The sequence below is a fragment of the Cherax quadricarinatus genome, chromosome 2 (assembly GCF_038502225.1).
Source record: "Cherax quadricarinatus isolate ZL_2023a chromosome 2, ASM3850222v1, whole genome shotgun sequence".
NCBI lineage: Eukaryota > Metazoa > Arthropoda > Malacostraca > Decapoda > Parastacidae > Cherax > Cherax quadricarinatus.
Genome location: NC_091293.1, coordinates 68,154,303 through 68,169,378, shown reverse-complemented (window position 1 = coordinate 68,169,378; position 15,076 = coordinate 68,154,303). Strand labels below are relative to the sequence as shown.

Sequence of the window (15,076 nt, the reverse complement as noted above, 5' to 3'; positions counted from 1 at the left end):
CTAGATGATCAGGCACACACATAACACAAAAGGCACTGCAGGGAGGCAACAACAAGTCGCGGTACGTGACAAGGTGTCAGAGTGGGCCCCTGTGACAAGCGGAGTTCCACAAGGCTCAGTCCTAGGACCAGTGCTATTTTTGGTATATGTGAATGACATGACAGAAGGGATAGACTCAGAAGTGTCCCTGTTTGAAGATGATGTGAAGTTAATGAGGATAATTAAATTGCATGAGCATCAGGCAGCACTACAAAGAGACTGGACAGGTTGGAAGACTGGTCCAGCAACTGGCTTCTCGAATTTAACCCCTGTAAATGCAAAGTAATGAAGATCGGGGAAGGGCAAAGAAGACCGTAGACAGAGTATAGGCTAGGTGGCCAGAGACTGCAAACCTCACTCAAGGAAAAGGACCTTGGGGTGAGTATAATACCTAGCACATCTCCTGAGGTGTACATCAATCAGATAACTGCTGCAGCATATGGGCGCCTGGCAAACTTGAGAATAGCGTTCTGATACCTTAGTAAGGAATCGTTCAAGATTCTGTACAGCGTATATGACAGGCCCATACTGGAGTATGCAGTACCAGTTTGAAACCCACACCTGGTCAAAGAACGTCAAGAAATTAAAGAAAGTGCGTAAGTTTGCAACAAGGCTACTTCCAGAGCTAAGGGGAATGTCTTACGAAGAAAGGTTAAGGGAAATCGGCCTGACGACACTGGAGGACAGGAGGGTTAAGGGAGACATGATAACGACATACAAAATACTGCATGGAATAGATAAGGTGGACAGAGACAGGATGTTACAGAGAGGGAACACACAAACAAGGGGACACAATTGGAAGCAGAAGACTCAGACGAGTCAAAGGGATGTTAGGAAGTACTTCTTCAGTCATAGAGATGTCAGGAAGTGGAATAGTCTAGCAAGTGATGTAGTGGAGGCAGGAACCATACATAGCTTTAAGACGAAGTATGACAAAGCTCAGGGAGCAGAGAGAGAGAGAGAGAGAGAGAGAGAGGACCTAGTAGCGATTAGTGAAGAGGCGGGGCCAGGAGCTGAGTCTCGACCCCTGCAACCACAATTAGGTGAGTACACACCCACCCATATACACGCATATACAACAGGCCTAGTGTCTAATCGACATGTGCCTAGGACAAAATGGTAACTAACACACATGAAGCCAAACTTCAAACAGCGATCTGGCAGGGAAATCAGTAAATGAGATGATGGAATAAGGTGACAACAATCTGCAAGGCAACAGACATAACGAGAATGCCAGGACGAGCCCTTGGTTCACCCGGAGGTGTAGAGAAGCCAAAATCAAATACAAAAGAGAATGTAAGAAGTATAGAAGGTATATGACCCAGGAGAACGATTAGTCGAAGAACAAGAAATGAATATGCACAAGTAAGGAGGGAGGCCCAGGGACAAGACGAAAATGACATAGCGAAAGCCAAGTCTGACCCGAAGCTGTTGTACAGCCACATCAGGAGGAAAATAACAATAAAGGACCAGGTAATCACGCTGAAGAAAGAAGGAGGGGACCTCACAAGAAACGACCGAGAAGTATGTGAGGAGCTCAAAAAGAGATTTAAAGAAATATTCGCTGTGGAGACAGAATGGACTCCAGAAAGCCGGAGAGGTGGGGTACTCCATTAAGTGCTGGGCAATACATACAACCGAGGAGGAGGTGAAGAGGTTGCTAAGCGAACTGGATGCCTCAAAGGCGATGGGGCTAGTACTAGTGGGTGTTCTAGTAGTCTGTAGGTGATGTGTGGGTACTGTAATACTGTGTTAGTGAACTATAGGTACTCTAGCAATGTGTAGGTGGTGTGTGGGTACTGTAGTAATGTGTAGGTGGTGTGTTGGAACTGTAGTAAAGTGTAGGTGGTGTGTGGGTTCTGTAGTAATGTGTAGGTGGTGTGTGGGTACTGTAGTAACGTGTAGGTGGTGTGTAGGTACTGTAGTAACGTGTAGGTGGTGTGTGGGTACTGTAGGAAAGTGTAGGTGGTGTGTGGGTACCGTAGTAAAGTGTAGGTTGTGTGTGGGTTTTGTAGTAAAGAGTAGGTGGTGTGTGGGTACTGTAGTAACGTGCAGGTGGTGTGTGGGTACTGTAGTAACGTGCAGGTGGTGTGTGGGTACTGTAGTATTGCGTAGGTGGTGTGTGGGTACTGAAGTAACGTGTAGGTGGTGTGAGGGTACTGTAGCAATGTGAAGGTGATGTGTGGGTACTATAGTAATATGCAGATGGTGTGTGGGTACTATAGTAATGTGTAGGTGGTGCGTGGGTACTATAGTAATGTGTAGGTGGTGTGTGGGTACTGTAGTAATGTGTAGGTGGTGTGTGGGTGCTGTAGTAATGTGTAGGTGGTGTGTCGCTACTGTAGTAATGTGTAGGTGGTGTGTGGGTACTGTAATAATGTGTAGGTGGTGTGTGGGTACTGTAGTAACATGTACGTGGTGTGTGGGTACTGTAGTAATGTGTAGGTGGTGTGTGGGTACTGTAGTAATGTGTAGGTGGTGTGTGGGTACTATAGTAATGTGTAGGTGGTGTGTGGGTACTGTAGTAAAGTGTAGGTGGTGTGTGGGTGCTATAGTAATGTGTAGGTGGTCTGTGGGTGCTGTAGTAATGTGTAGGTGGTATGTGGGTTCTGTAGTAAAGTGTAGGTGGCGTGTGGGTTCTGTAGTAATGTGTAGGTGGTGTGTGGGTACTGTAGTAATGTGTAGATGGTGGGAGGGTACTGTAGTAATGTGTAGGTGGTGTGTGGGTACTATAGTAATGTGTAGGAGGTGTGTGGGTACTGTAGCAAAGTGTAGGCGGTGTGTGGGTTCTGTAGTAACATGCAGGTGGTGTGTGGGTACTATAGTAATGTGTAGGTGGTGTGTGTGTATTGTAGTAAAAAGTAGGTGGTGTGTGGGTACTGTAATAACGTGTAGGTGGTGTGTGGGTACTGTAGTAATGTGTAGGTGGTGTGTTGGTACTACAGTAATGTGTAGGTGGTGTGTGGGTACTGTAGTAAAGTGTATGTGGTGTGTAGGTACTGTAGTAATGTGTAGGTTGTGTGTGGGTACTGTAGTAACATGCAGGGGGTGTGTGGGTACGGTAGTAACGTGCAGGTGTTGCGTGGGTACTAAAGTAATGTGTAGGTGGTGTGTGGGTACTCTAGTAATGCGTAGGTGGTATGTGGATACTGTAGTAATATGTAGGTGGTGTGTTTCTACTGTAGTAACGTGTAGGTAGTGTGTGGGTACTGTAGCAATGTGTGGGTGGTGTGTGGGTACTCTAGTAATGCGTAGGTGGTGTGTGGGTACTGTAGTAATATGTAGGTGGTGTGTTGGTAGTGTAGTAACGTGTAGGTGGTGTTTGGGTATTGTAGTAATGTGTGGGTGGTGTGTGGGTACTCTAGTAATGCGTAGGTGGTGTATGGGTACTCTAGTAAAGTGTAGGTGGTGTGCGGGTTCTGTAGTAATGTATAGGTGGTGTGTGAGTACTGTAATAAAGTTTAGGTGGTGTGTAGGTACTCTAGTAATGCGTAGGTGGTGTGTGGGTACTGTAATAAAGTGTAGGTGGTGTGTGGGTACTGTAGTAAAGTGTTGGGGGGGGCACTGTAGTAACGTGTAGGTGGTGTTTGGTCACTGTAGAAATGTGTAGGTGGTGTGTGGGTACTGTAGTAATGTGTAGCTGGTGTGTAAGTACTATAATAATGTGTGGGTATTATAGTAATGTGAAGGTGGTGTGTAGGTACTATAGTAAAGTGTAGGTTGTGTGTGGGTACTGTAGTAATGTGTAGGTGGTGTGTGGGTGCTGTAGTAAAGTGTAGGTGGTGTGTGTGTACTGTACTAATGTATAGGTGGTGTGTGGGTACTGTAGTAACGTGTAGGTGGTGTGTGTGTACTGTACTAATGTATAGGTGGTGTGTGGGTACTGTAGTAACGTGTAGGTGGTGTGAGTGTACTCTAATAATGTGTGGGTGGTGTGTGGGAACTGTAGTAATATGTTGGCGGTGTGTGGGTACTGTAGTAATATGTAGGCGGTGTGTGGGTACTGCAGTAATGTGTAGGTGGTGTGTGGTTACTGTAGTAACGTGTAGGTGGTGTGTGGTTACTGTAGTAACGTGTAGGTGGTGTGTGGGTCCTGTAGTAAAGTGTAGGTGGTGTGTGGGTACTGTAGTAACGTGTAGGTGGTGTGTGGGTACTGTAGTAAAGTGTAGGTGGTGTGTGGGTACTGTAGTAACGTGTAGGTGGTGTGTGGGTTCTGTAGAAAAGTGTAAGTGGTGTGTGGGTACTGTAGTAACGTGTAGGTGGTGTGTGGGTACTGTAGTAACGTGTAGGTGGTGTGTGGGTACTGTAGTAACGTGTAGGTGGTGTGGGGAGACTGTAGTAACGTGTAGGTGGTGTGTAGGTACTGTAGTAACGTGTAGGTGGTGTGTGGATACTGTAGTAACGTGTAGGTGGTGTGTGGGTACTGTAATAATGTGTAGGCGGTATGTGGGTTATTTACTGATGTGTAGGTCGTGTGTGGGTACTTTAGTAATGTGTAGGTGGTGTGTGGGTACTGTAGTAACGTGTAGGTGGTGTGAGGATACTGTAGTAACGTGTAGGTGGTGTTTGGGTTCTGTAGTAACATGTAGGTGGTGTGTGGATACTGTAGTAATGCGTAGGTTGTTTTTGGGTAATGTAACGTGTAGGTGGTGTGTGGGTACTATAGTTAAGTGTGGGTGGTGTGTGGGTTCAGTAGTAACATGTAGGTCGTGTGTGGGTACTTTAGTAATGTGTAGGTGGTGTGTCGTTACTGTAGTAATGTGTATGCTGTGTGTGGGTACTGTAGTAACGTGCTGGTGCTGTGTGGGTACTGTAGTAATGTGTAGGTGGTTTTTAGCTACTGTAATGATGTGTAGATGGTGTGTGGGTACTATAATAATGTGTAGGCGGTGTGTGGGTACTTCAGTAATGTGTAGGTGGTGTGTGGGTACTTCAGTAATGTGTAGGTTGATTTTGGGTGCTGTATTAATGTGTCGGTGGTGTGTGGATACTGTAGTAACGTGTAGGAGGGGGTGTGGGTATTGTAGTAAAGTGTAGGTAGTGTGTGGGTACTGTAGTAAAGTGTAGGTGGTGTGTGGGTACTTTAGTAATGTGTAGGTAGTGTGTGGGATCTGTAGTAATGTGTAGGTGGTGTGTGGGTACTGTAGTAATGTGTAGGTGGTGTGTGGGTGCTGTAGTAATGTGTAGGTGGTGTGTGGGTGCTGTTGTAACGTGTAGGTGGTGTGTGGGTTCTGTAGTAACGTGTAGGTGGTGTGTGGGTACTGCAGTTATGTATAGGTGGTGTGTGGGTACTGTAGTAAAGTGTAGATGGTGCGTGGGTACTGTGGTAAAGTATATGTGGTGTGTGGGTACTTTAGTAATATATAGGTGGTGTGTAGCTACTGTAGTAATGTGTAGGTGGTGTGTGGGTTCTGCAGTAACGTGTAGGTGGTGTGTGGTTACTGTAATAAAGTGTAGGTGGTGTGTGGTTACTGTAATAAAGTGTAGGTGGTGTGTGGTTACTGTAATAAAGTGTAGGTGGTGTATGGGTTCTGCAGTAATGTGTAGTCGGTGTGTGGGTTCTGCAGTAATGTGTAGGTGGTGTGGGTACTGTGGTAACGTGTAGGTGGTTTGTGGGTACTGTGGTAACGTGTAGGTGGTGTGTGGGTAAAATAGTAATCTGTGGGTGGTGTGTGGGGGCTGTAGTAATGTGTAGGTGTTGTGTGGGTTCTGTAGTAACGTGTAGGGTGGTGTGTGGGTACTGTAGTAACGTGTAGGTGGTGTGTGGGTACTTTAGTAAAGTGTAGGTAGTGTAGTAACGTGTAGGTGGTGTGTGGGTACTGTAGTAAGGTGTAGGTGGTGTGTGGGTACTGTAGTAACGTGTAGGTGGTGTGTGGGTTCTGTAGTAAATTGTAGGTGGTGTGTGGGTACTGTAGTAATGTGTAGGTGGTGTGTGGGTACTGTTGTAACCTGTAGGTGGTGTGTGGGTACTGTAGTAATGTGTAGGTTGGTTGTGGGTACTGTAACGTATAGGTGGTGTGTGGGCACTATAGTTAAGTGTAGGTGGTGTGTGGGTTCTGTAGTGACGTGTAGGTGGTGTGTGGGTACTGTAGTAACGTGTTGGTGGTGTGTGGGTACTGTAGTAATATGTAGGTGGTGTGTGGGTACTGTAATACTGTGTAGTTGGTGTGTGGGTACTATAACTGTGTAGGCGGTCTGTGGGTACTTTAGTAATGTGTAGGTCGTGTGTGGGCACTTTAGTAATGTGTAGGTCGTGTGTAGTTTCTGTAGTAATGTGTAGGTGGTGTGTGGGTACTGTAATACTGTGTAGGTGGTGTGTGGGTACTGTAATACTGTGTAGGTGGTGTGTGGGTACTGTAATACTATGTAGGTGGTGTGTGGGTACTGTAATACTATGTAGGTGGTGTGTGGGTTCTGTATTGTGTTAGTGGTGCGTGGGTACTTTACTAATGTGTAGGTGGTGTGTGCGTACTGTAGTAACGTGTAGGTGGTGTGTTGGTACTGTAGTAACGTGTGGGTGGTGTTTGGGTACTGTAGTAAAGTGTAGGTAGTGTGTGGGTACTGTAATAAGGTGTAGGTGGTGTGTGGGTACTGTAGTAATGTGTAGGCTGTGTGTGGGTACTGCAGTAATGTGTAGATCGTGTGTGGTTACTGTAGTAATGTGTAGGTGGTGTGTGGGTACTGTAGTAACGTGTAGGTGGTGTTTGGGTACTGTAGTAAAGTGTAGGTGGTGTGTGGGTACTGTAATAAGGTGTAGGTGGTGTGTGGGTACTGTAGGAAAGTGTAGGTTTTGTGTGGGTACTGTAGTAACGTGTAGGTTGTGTCTGCCTACCTGGAGTCTTCCTGGTGGTTATTCCGGGGATCAACGCCCCCGCTGCCCGGTCCACGACCAGGCCTCCAGTTGTATCAGGGGCTGATCAACCAGGCTGTTACTGCTGGCCGCACGCAGTCCAACGTACGAACCACAGCCCTGCTGATCTGGCACTGACTTTAGGTATCTCTCCAGCTCTCTCTTGAAGACAGCCAGGGGTTTATTGGTAATTCCCCTTATGTTTGGTGGGAGGCAGTTGAACAGTCTTGGGGCCCTGACACTTATGGTGTTTTCTCTTAGTGTACCATTGGCGCCCCTACTTTTAATTGGGGGTATTTTGCATCGCCTGCCCTGTCTTTTACTTTCGTAGGGAGTGATTTGTGTGTGCAGATTCTGGTGGCCTGGTGGTTAACGCTCTCGCTTCACACGGTGAGGGCCTGGGTTCGATTCCCAGCCAGAGTAGAAACATTGGACGTGTTTCTTTCCACCTGTTGTCTATGTTCCCCATCAGTAAAATGGGTACCTGGGTGTTAGTCGACTGGTGTGGGTCGCATCCTGGGACACTGACCTAAGGAGGCCTGGTCACAGACCGGGCCGCGGGGGCGTTGACCCCCGGAACTCTCTCCAGATAAACTCCAGAAACTCCAGATATCTCTCTCTCCTGCGTTCCAACGAGTACAAGTCAAGTGCTTCGAAGCGTTCCCAGTGGTTAAGGTGCTTGACAGAACTTATACGTGCAGTAAAGGTTCTCTGTACACTCTCTAGATCTGCATCTGCATTCTGATTTCCTTCCAGTGCTTCCAAGGACATATCATAGTGATCCAGTAGTTGTGAGAGGCAGGAGCGACCTGCCCTGAACCCATGTTGCCCTGGATTGTGCAGTTTTTGGGAATCGAGATGGTTTCCAATCCTGCTTCTTGGCACTCTTTCACTTTTATGATGTGGGGCGTTAGAGCTATTGGTCTATAGTTCTTAGCAAATGCTTTGCTGCCACCTTTATGGAGTGGGGCTATATCCGTTGTTTTAAGTGACTGGAATAACACCCATGTCCAAGCTCCTTCTCCATAGTGTACTTAGGGCACGTGAGAGGGGTTTCTTGCAGTTCTTAATGAACACGGTTCCACGAGTCTGGGCCTGGGGCTGAGTGCATGGGCATGTTGTCAATGGCTTTTTCAAAGTCTATCGGAGTTAGGGTAATGTCGGAAAACTAGCATACATTTATGGAGTTTTGAGACTCATTCATGAAATCATTTGGATCGTCGATCCTCAGACTGATTAGTGGCTCACTAAACACAGAGTCGTACTGGGATTTCAGTATTTCACTCATTTCATTGTTGTCGTCTGTGTAAGTCCCATCCTATCTGAGTAAGGCCCCGATACTAGACTAAAATGTAGGTGGTGTGTGGGTTCTGTAGTAATGTGTAGGTGGTGTGTGGGTACTGTAGTAATGTGTAGGTGGTGTGTGGGTTCTGTAGTAATGTGTAGGTGGTGTGTGGGTTCTGTAGTAATGTGTAGGTGGTGTGTGGGTTCTGTAGTAATGTGTAGGTGGTGTGTGGGTTCTGTAGTAATGTGTAGGTGGTGTGTGGGTTCTGTAGTAATGTGTAGGTGGTGTGTGGGTTCTGTAGTAATGTGTAGGTGGTGTGTGGGTACTGTAGTAATGTGTAGGTGGTGTGTGGGTTCTGTAGTAATGTGTAGGTGGTGTGTGGGTTCTGTAGTAATGTGTAGGTGGTGTGTGGGTTCTGTAGTAATGTGTAGGTGGTGTGTGGGTACTGTAGTAATGTGTAGGTGGTGTGTGGGTACTGTAGTAATGTGTAGGTGGTGTGTGGGTACTGTAGTAATGTGTAGGTGGTGTGTGGGTACTGTAGTAATGTGTAGGTGGTGTGTGGGTTCTGTAGTAATGTGTAGGTGGTGTGTGGGTTCTGTAGTAATGTGTAGGTGGTGTGTGGGTTCTGTAGTAATGTGTAGGTGGTGTGTGGGTACTGTAGTAATGTGTAGGTGGTGTGTGGGTACTGTAGTAATGTGTAGGTGGTGTGTGGGTACTGTAGTAATGTGTAGGTGGTGTGTGGGTTCTGTAGTAATGTGTAGGTGGTGTGTGGGTACTGTAGTAATGTGTAGGTGGTGTGTGGGTACTGTAGTAATGTGTAGGTGGTGTGTGGGTTCTGTAGTAATGTGTAGGTGGTGTGTGGGTACTGTAGTAATGTGTAGGTGGTGTGTGGGTACTGTAGTAATGTGTAGGTGGTGTGTGGGTTCTGTAGTAATGTGTAGGTGGTGTGTGGGTACTGTAGTAATGTGTAGGTGGTGTGTGGGTACTGTAGTAATGTGTAGGTGGTGTGTGGGTTCTGTAGTAATGTGTAGGTGGTGTGTGGGTACTGTAGTAATGTGTAGGTGGTGTGTGGGTACTGTAGTAATGTGTAGGTGGTGTGTGGGTACTGTAGTAATGTGTAGGTGGTGTGTGGGTACTGTAGTAATGTGTAGGTGGTGTGTGGGTTCTGTAGTAATGTGTAGGTGGTGTGTGGGTACTGTAGTAATGTGTAGGTGGTGTGTGGGTTCTGTAGTAATGTGTAGGTGGTGTGTGGGTACTGTAGTAATGTGTAGGTGGTGTGTGGGTTCTGTAGTAATGTGTAGGTGGTGTGTGGGTACTGTAGTAATGTGTAGGTGGTGTGTGGGTTCTGTAGTAATGTGTAGGTGGTGTGTGGGTACTGTAGTAATGTGTAGGTGGTGTGTGGGTTCTGTAGTAATGTGTAGGTGGTGTGTGGGTACTGTAGTAATGTGTAGGTGGTGTGTGGGTACTGTAGTAATGTGTAGGTGGTGTGTGGGTACTGTAGTAATGTGTAGGTGGTGTGTGGGTACTGTAGTAATGTGTAGGTGGTGTGTGGGTACTGTAGTAATGTGTAGGTGGTGTGTGGGTACTGTAGTAATGTGTAGGTGGTGTGTGGGTACTGTAGTAATGTGTAGGTGGTGTGTGGGTACTGTAGTAATGTGTAGGTGGTGTGTGGGTACTGTAGTAATGTGTAGGTGGTGTGTGGGTACTGTAGTAATGTGTAGGTGGTGTGTGGGTACTGTAGTAACGTGTAGGTGGTGTGTGGGTACTGTAGTAATGTGTAGGTGGTGTGTGGGTACTGTAGTAACGTGTAGGTGGTGTGTGGGTACTATAGTAAAGTGTAGGTGGTGTGTGGGTACTGTAATCATATGTAGTTGGTGTGTTGGTACTGCAGTAATGTGTAGGTGGTGTGTGGGTACTGTAGTAATGTGTAGGTGGTGTGTGGGTACTGTAATAATGTGTGGGTGGTGTGTGGGTACTGTAGTGATGTGTAGGCAGTGTGTGGGTGCTACAGTATTGTGTAGGTGGTGTGTGGTTACTGTAGTAATGTGTAGGTAGTTTGTGGGTACTTAAGTAATATGTAGTTGGTGTGTGGGTACTGTTATAATGTGCGGGTAGTGTGTTTTTACTGTATTAATGCGTGTTTACTGTAACAAGGTGTGGGTTTCTTATGTGAGGGTCCGTGTTTAGTTTGGTGGGGCGGGTACGTTTTGGTCTTATGTTCGGCAGCGTTTTAGGGATGGTCTTAGGAGTGACTGGGGTTGAGCAGTTTTTCTGTGGGATTGAGGTGGGTGGGTTGATGCTTGGTTAGGATGTGTGTGTGTGGGTTAGGCAGTGTGGAAGACTGTTGTAGTGGGTGGGGTGGGTGAGTGGGTTGGGTATTTTGTGGGGTTAATCTGGGTTGGAGATTGGTTATTGGTAGGGTTTGTGGGGTGGGATTGGGTAGGATTGTAGGGTGTGGGGTTGGGCATGGTGGGTGAATATGGGGGTCGACGGTTTGGGTCTGTTTTGGATTAGATAGGGTTGTAGGGTGTGGGATTAGGCACGGTGTGGGGTTGGGCAGAGTGGGTGAGTGTGGGATTAGGTAAGGTGGACGGATGGTTGTGGTGTTGGGTGGGTGGATCTTGGGTTGGGCAGGGCGAATGATTGTGTGGGGTTGGGCATGGTGGGTGGGTGTGAGATTCGATAGGGTTTGTGGGCGTGAGGTTGGGTAGGGAGGGTGGGTGGGTGGGTGTGTTTGATATACTGGATGATGGGTTACTTTGGGGCTGGGTAGGTAGGTAAGCACCTAAAGTCAGTACCTGACCAGCCGGGCTGCGGCTCGTACGTCCGTTTGCGTGCGGTCAGCAGTAACAGCCTAGTTGATCAGGCCTTGATCCACTGCGAGGCATGGTCATGGACCGAGCCGCGAGGGCGTTGAGCCTCGGAACATCTTCCAGGTAGATGTGGGGATTGGGTTGGAGTGGGATTGGTTTAGTTTTGGGGTTTTGTTGGGTGGTGGGCGGGTGTGGGGTTTTATTGGGTGGTGGGCGGGTGGATGTGGGGTTTTGTTATGTGGTGGGCGGATGTGGGACTGGGTAGTGGTGGGTGGGTGTTGGGTTTTGTTGAGTAGTGGGTGTGGGGTTCTGTGGAGTGGTGAGTAGGTGTGGGGTTTCGTTGGATTGGTGTTATGTAGGGTAAGATTGTGGGTGGTGTGGGATTGGGTAGCGTGGTAGGTTGACGTAGAATTGGTTGAGTTGTAGGTGTGTGTTTGAGCAGTCTGGTTGCTGGGTGTGGGGTTGGATGTGGTGGGGTGTGGGGTTGGATGTGGTGGGCAGTGGGGTTGGACACGGTGGTGGGTGGGCATGGGGTTTTGGGAGTTGGGTTGGGCAGAGTAGTGAGTGGCCTTGGGTTTAGCAGGGTGGTGGGTGGGCATTGGGTTGGTCAGGGTGGTGGGTGGCGTTGGGTTTGGCAGGGTGGTGAGCGGGTGCGTGGCTGGGTAGGGTGGTGGGTGGGCGTGGGGTTTGGCTGGGTGGTGGGCGGGTGCGTTAATGGGTAGGGTGGCGGGGATTTTGGGCAGGGTGTTGGGTGGGTTCTGGGTTGGGCAGGGTTAGTGGGGTCCGCCTTGAGGCCTGGGCCGCACCTCCTTGTACCACTGGTTGGTGGGTGAGGGGTGGTCGGGTGAGTAGCGGGGGCTGGGAGGGTGTGTGTGGCGGGCGGGGGGGACGTAGTAAGTTGAGAGTATAACATTCATACTGTGCAGGCTACGTTATTGATCGTGTGGGCGGCGGCGGCAGTGGGTAAGGGCGGAGTGCCGTGGTTGGCTGGCGCACCTGTCGACCGTAATGGTGTGCGCGTGGTAGCTGGCCGCCCGCCCAGCTCACACACAGCACCCACCTTCCCCACTCTACCACCGCGCCCACCCTACTCATCCCCAACACTGTACGTTGCTGTGGTGTGTTGCTCAGTTGGGCGCGTGGCTTGCCACAATGTATCGTGGTGGTGGGGGCGTGGGGGCAGGAGGCGCGGGTGAGCGCTGCCTTCTGCCACCCACCCTCCACAAGCCTCTGTCAATGAGAGGCTGCACGCACGCGCACTTACACACCACTACGTTAAGCCATGCACTCACTACCGCTACTACACTGCTGCTGCTGCTGCTGCTACTGCTGTTGTTAAGGATATATTCAAGTAATGTGTCATGATTCTTGCAGCACTGGTGGTGGGTATAGCATGCGTGTGCTTATTAACGTACGTGTGTGTGTGTGTGTGTGTGTGTGTGTGTGTGTGTGTGTGTGTGTGTGTGTGTGTGTGCGTGTGTGCGTGCGTGTGTGCGTACTTGCCTATTTGTACTCACCTATTTTTGGTTGCAGGGGTCGAGTGTGTGTGTGTGTGCTCACCTAGTTGAGGTTGCAGGGGTCGAGTCCAAGCTCCTGGCCCCGCCTCTTCACTGGTCGCTACTAGGTGTGTGTGTGCGCGTGCGCGCGCGTGTACGTGTGCGTGTGTGTATATGTATGTATGTTAGTGTGTGTGTGTAAGTGGGGGTTGGTTGGGGTGGTGGGTGTAGGGGGGATGGGGCGGCGGTGCAGGAGGGTGGTGGTGTTAGAGTGAGTAGTAGTAACCCGGCGGGAGTGGCAGTGGCGGGGCACCACACCAGCGGCGCTCCACCACCACTCCCTCACCACCTCCACATCACCATCACCTCCATCATCATCACCATCATCATCATCATCTCCATCAGTCACCACCATTACCATCATCAAGGCTGTGGCTCACATCATTCCCTCCCAACATCGCTGGAGACAACACCAACAGAAGGATCCCCGACTCCCTCCTGACCAGGTAGGATCCTATTGTGGTATGTGGGGCCTTCTGACGCCCTCTACTCTAGTGTCCCTCACGACCTGGCCTCCCTCACGACCTGGCATCTCTTACGTCTTGGCCTCTCTCACGTCTTGGCCTACCTCACGTCTTGGCCTCTCTCACGTCTTGGTCTTTCTCACGTCTTGGCCTCTCTCACGTCTTGGCCTCTCTCACATCCTGGCTTTCCTTACGTCTTGATCTTCACGTCTCAGGCTTTCCTCAGGTTCTGGCCTCACATCCTGGTCTCCCTCACGTTCTGGCCTCCCTCACGTCCTGGCCTCCCTCACGTCCTGGCCTCCCTCACGTCCTGGCCTCCCTCACGTCCTGGCGTCCCTCACATCCTGGCCTCCCTCACATCCTGGCCTCCCTCACGTCCTGGCCTCCCTCACGTCCTGGCGTCCCTCACGTCCTGGCGTCCCTCACACCCTGGCCTCCCTCACATCCTGGCCTTCCTCACATCCTGGCCTCCCTCACGTCCTGGCCTCCCTCACGTCCTGGCGTCCCTCACACCCTGGCCTCCGTCACGTCCTGGCCTCCCTCACGTCCTGGCGTCCCTCACACCCTGGCCTCCCTCACACCCTGGCCTCCCTCACATCCTGGCCTCCCTCACATCCTGGCCTCCCTCACATCCTGGCCTCCCTCACGTCCTGGCGTCCCTTACGTCCTGGCCTCCCTCACATCCTGGCCTCCCTCACGTCCTGGCCTCCCTCACGTCCTGGCGTCCCTCACGTCCTGGCGTCCCTCACATCCTGGCCTCCCTCACATCCTGGCCTCCCTCACTGGTCCTGTCACGCTGGCCTCCCTCACGTCCTGGCGTCCCTCACATCACACCCTGGCGTCCCTCACATCCTGGCATCCCTCACATCCTGGCCTCCCTCACATCCTGGCCTCCCTCACGTCCTGGCCTCCCTCACGTCCTGGCCTCCCTCACGTCCTGGCCTCCCTCACGTCCTGGCCTCCCTCACATCCTGGCCTCCCTCACGTCCTGGCCTCCCTCACGTCCTGGCCTCCCTCACGTCCTGGCCTCCCTCACATCCTGGCCTCCCTCACATCCTGGCCTCCCTCACGTCCTGGCCTCCCTCACGTCCTGGCCTCCCTCACATCCTTGCCTCCCTCACATCCTGGCCTCCCTCACGTCTTGGCGTCCCTCACGTCCTGGCCTCCCTCACATCCTTGCCTCCCTCACGCCTTGGCTTCCTTCCTTAATAATAATAATATATCTTTATTTGTACAAGTCCACATACAAGGTATACAGATCATAGCTGACATCAGTGACATACTACTACATATATAGACAGCCCTTTGTTATATAAAGCATTTCGGGCAAGTTAGGTCAGTTTTGTCCCTAGGATGCTAGCCACACCAGTCGACTAACACCCAGGTACCCATTTTACTGATGGGTGAACATAGACAACAGGTGTAATGAAACACGCCCAACGTTTCTACCCTGGCTGGGAATCGAACAGGGACCCTCAGTGTGTGAAGCGAGAGCTTTTGCCACCAGGCCACGGGTCACCGTTCACGTCCTGGCCTCCCTCACGTCCTGGTCTCCCTCACGTCCCTGGCCAGGTCCTCACACGGCATTACTATCACACGCGACCTTGACCTTTGTTGCAAACCGCCCAAGGGATAATTTGCCTTGCAAGTCTGGCCTGGCACACATGAAGCTAACAAAGGAAGGTGTTTCACGCTTAACATTGTAGGTGCTGACGTAGACGCATCGGCCACACTCAACACTGACCCATAAAGAGTCACTCCAGTAGCGCACATGAAGGTGGTGTGTAGACCAGGCAGCGGTCTCACTCACCTTCCTCCTTCACACTGTGTGTATTGAATCCCCCCCCTCCCAGGACGTAACCAAGGACTTCAGTAGAGCACAAGGTCAGTAGGAGTGTAGCCCAGACAGTAGTCTCACCCACCTTCCTAGCTCCTTCACAATGTGTGTGCCTACTGTAGTAATAGTAGTAGTAGTAGTAGTAGTAGTAGTAGTAGTGTGTGCGCGCGCATGTTACATTGTAGCGTGTGCTAGTAGTAGTAGTGTGTGTGTGTGTGTGTGTGTGTGTGTG

At 50.1% G+C, this 15,076-nt stretch overlaps 1 protein-coding gene across 4 annotated transcripts in view; it reads left to right on the top strand.

Moving 5' to 3' along the window:
- LOC128697034 (glucocorticoid-induced transcript 1 protein) overlaps window positions 1-15,076 on the top strand; it is a 638,463-nt gene that overhangs the window by 170,466 nt on the left and 452,921 nt on the right. The window contains exon 1 of one of the 4 annotated variants that reach the window (XM_070088856.1): window positions 12,751-12,989. The exons of 2 other annotated variants lie outside the window; for them this stretch is intronic. The gene's annotated coding sequence lies outside the window, so the exon portion shown is untranslated. Of the gene's footprint in view, window positions 1-12,750; window positions 12,990-14,683; window positions 14,892-15,076 lie in introns of those variants that run through there. One more of the 4 variants, XM_070088867.1, reaches the window with a different exon arrangement.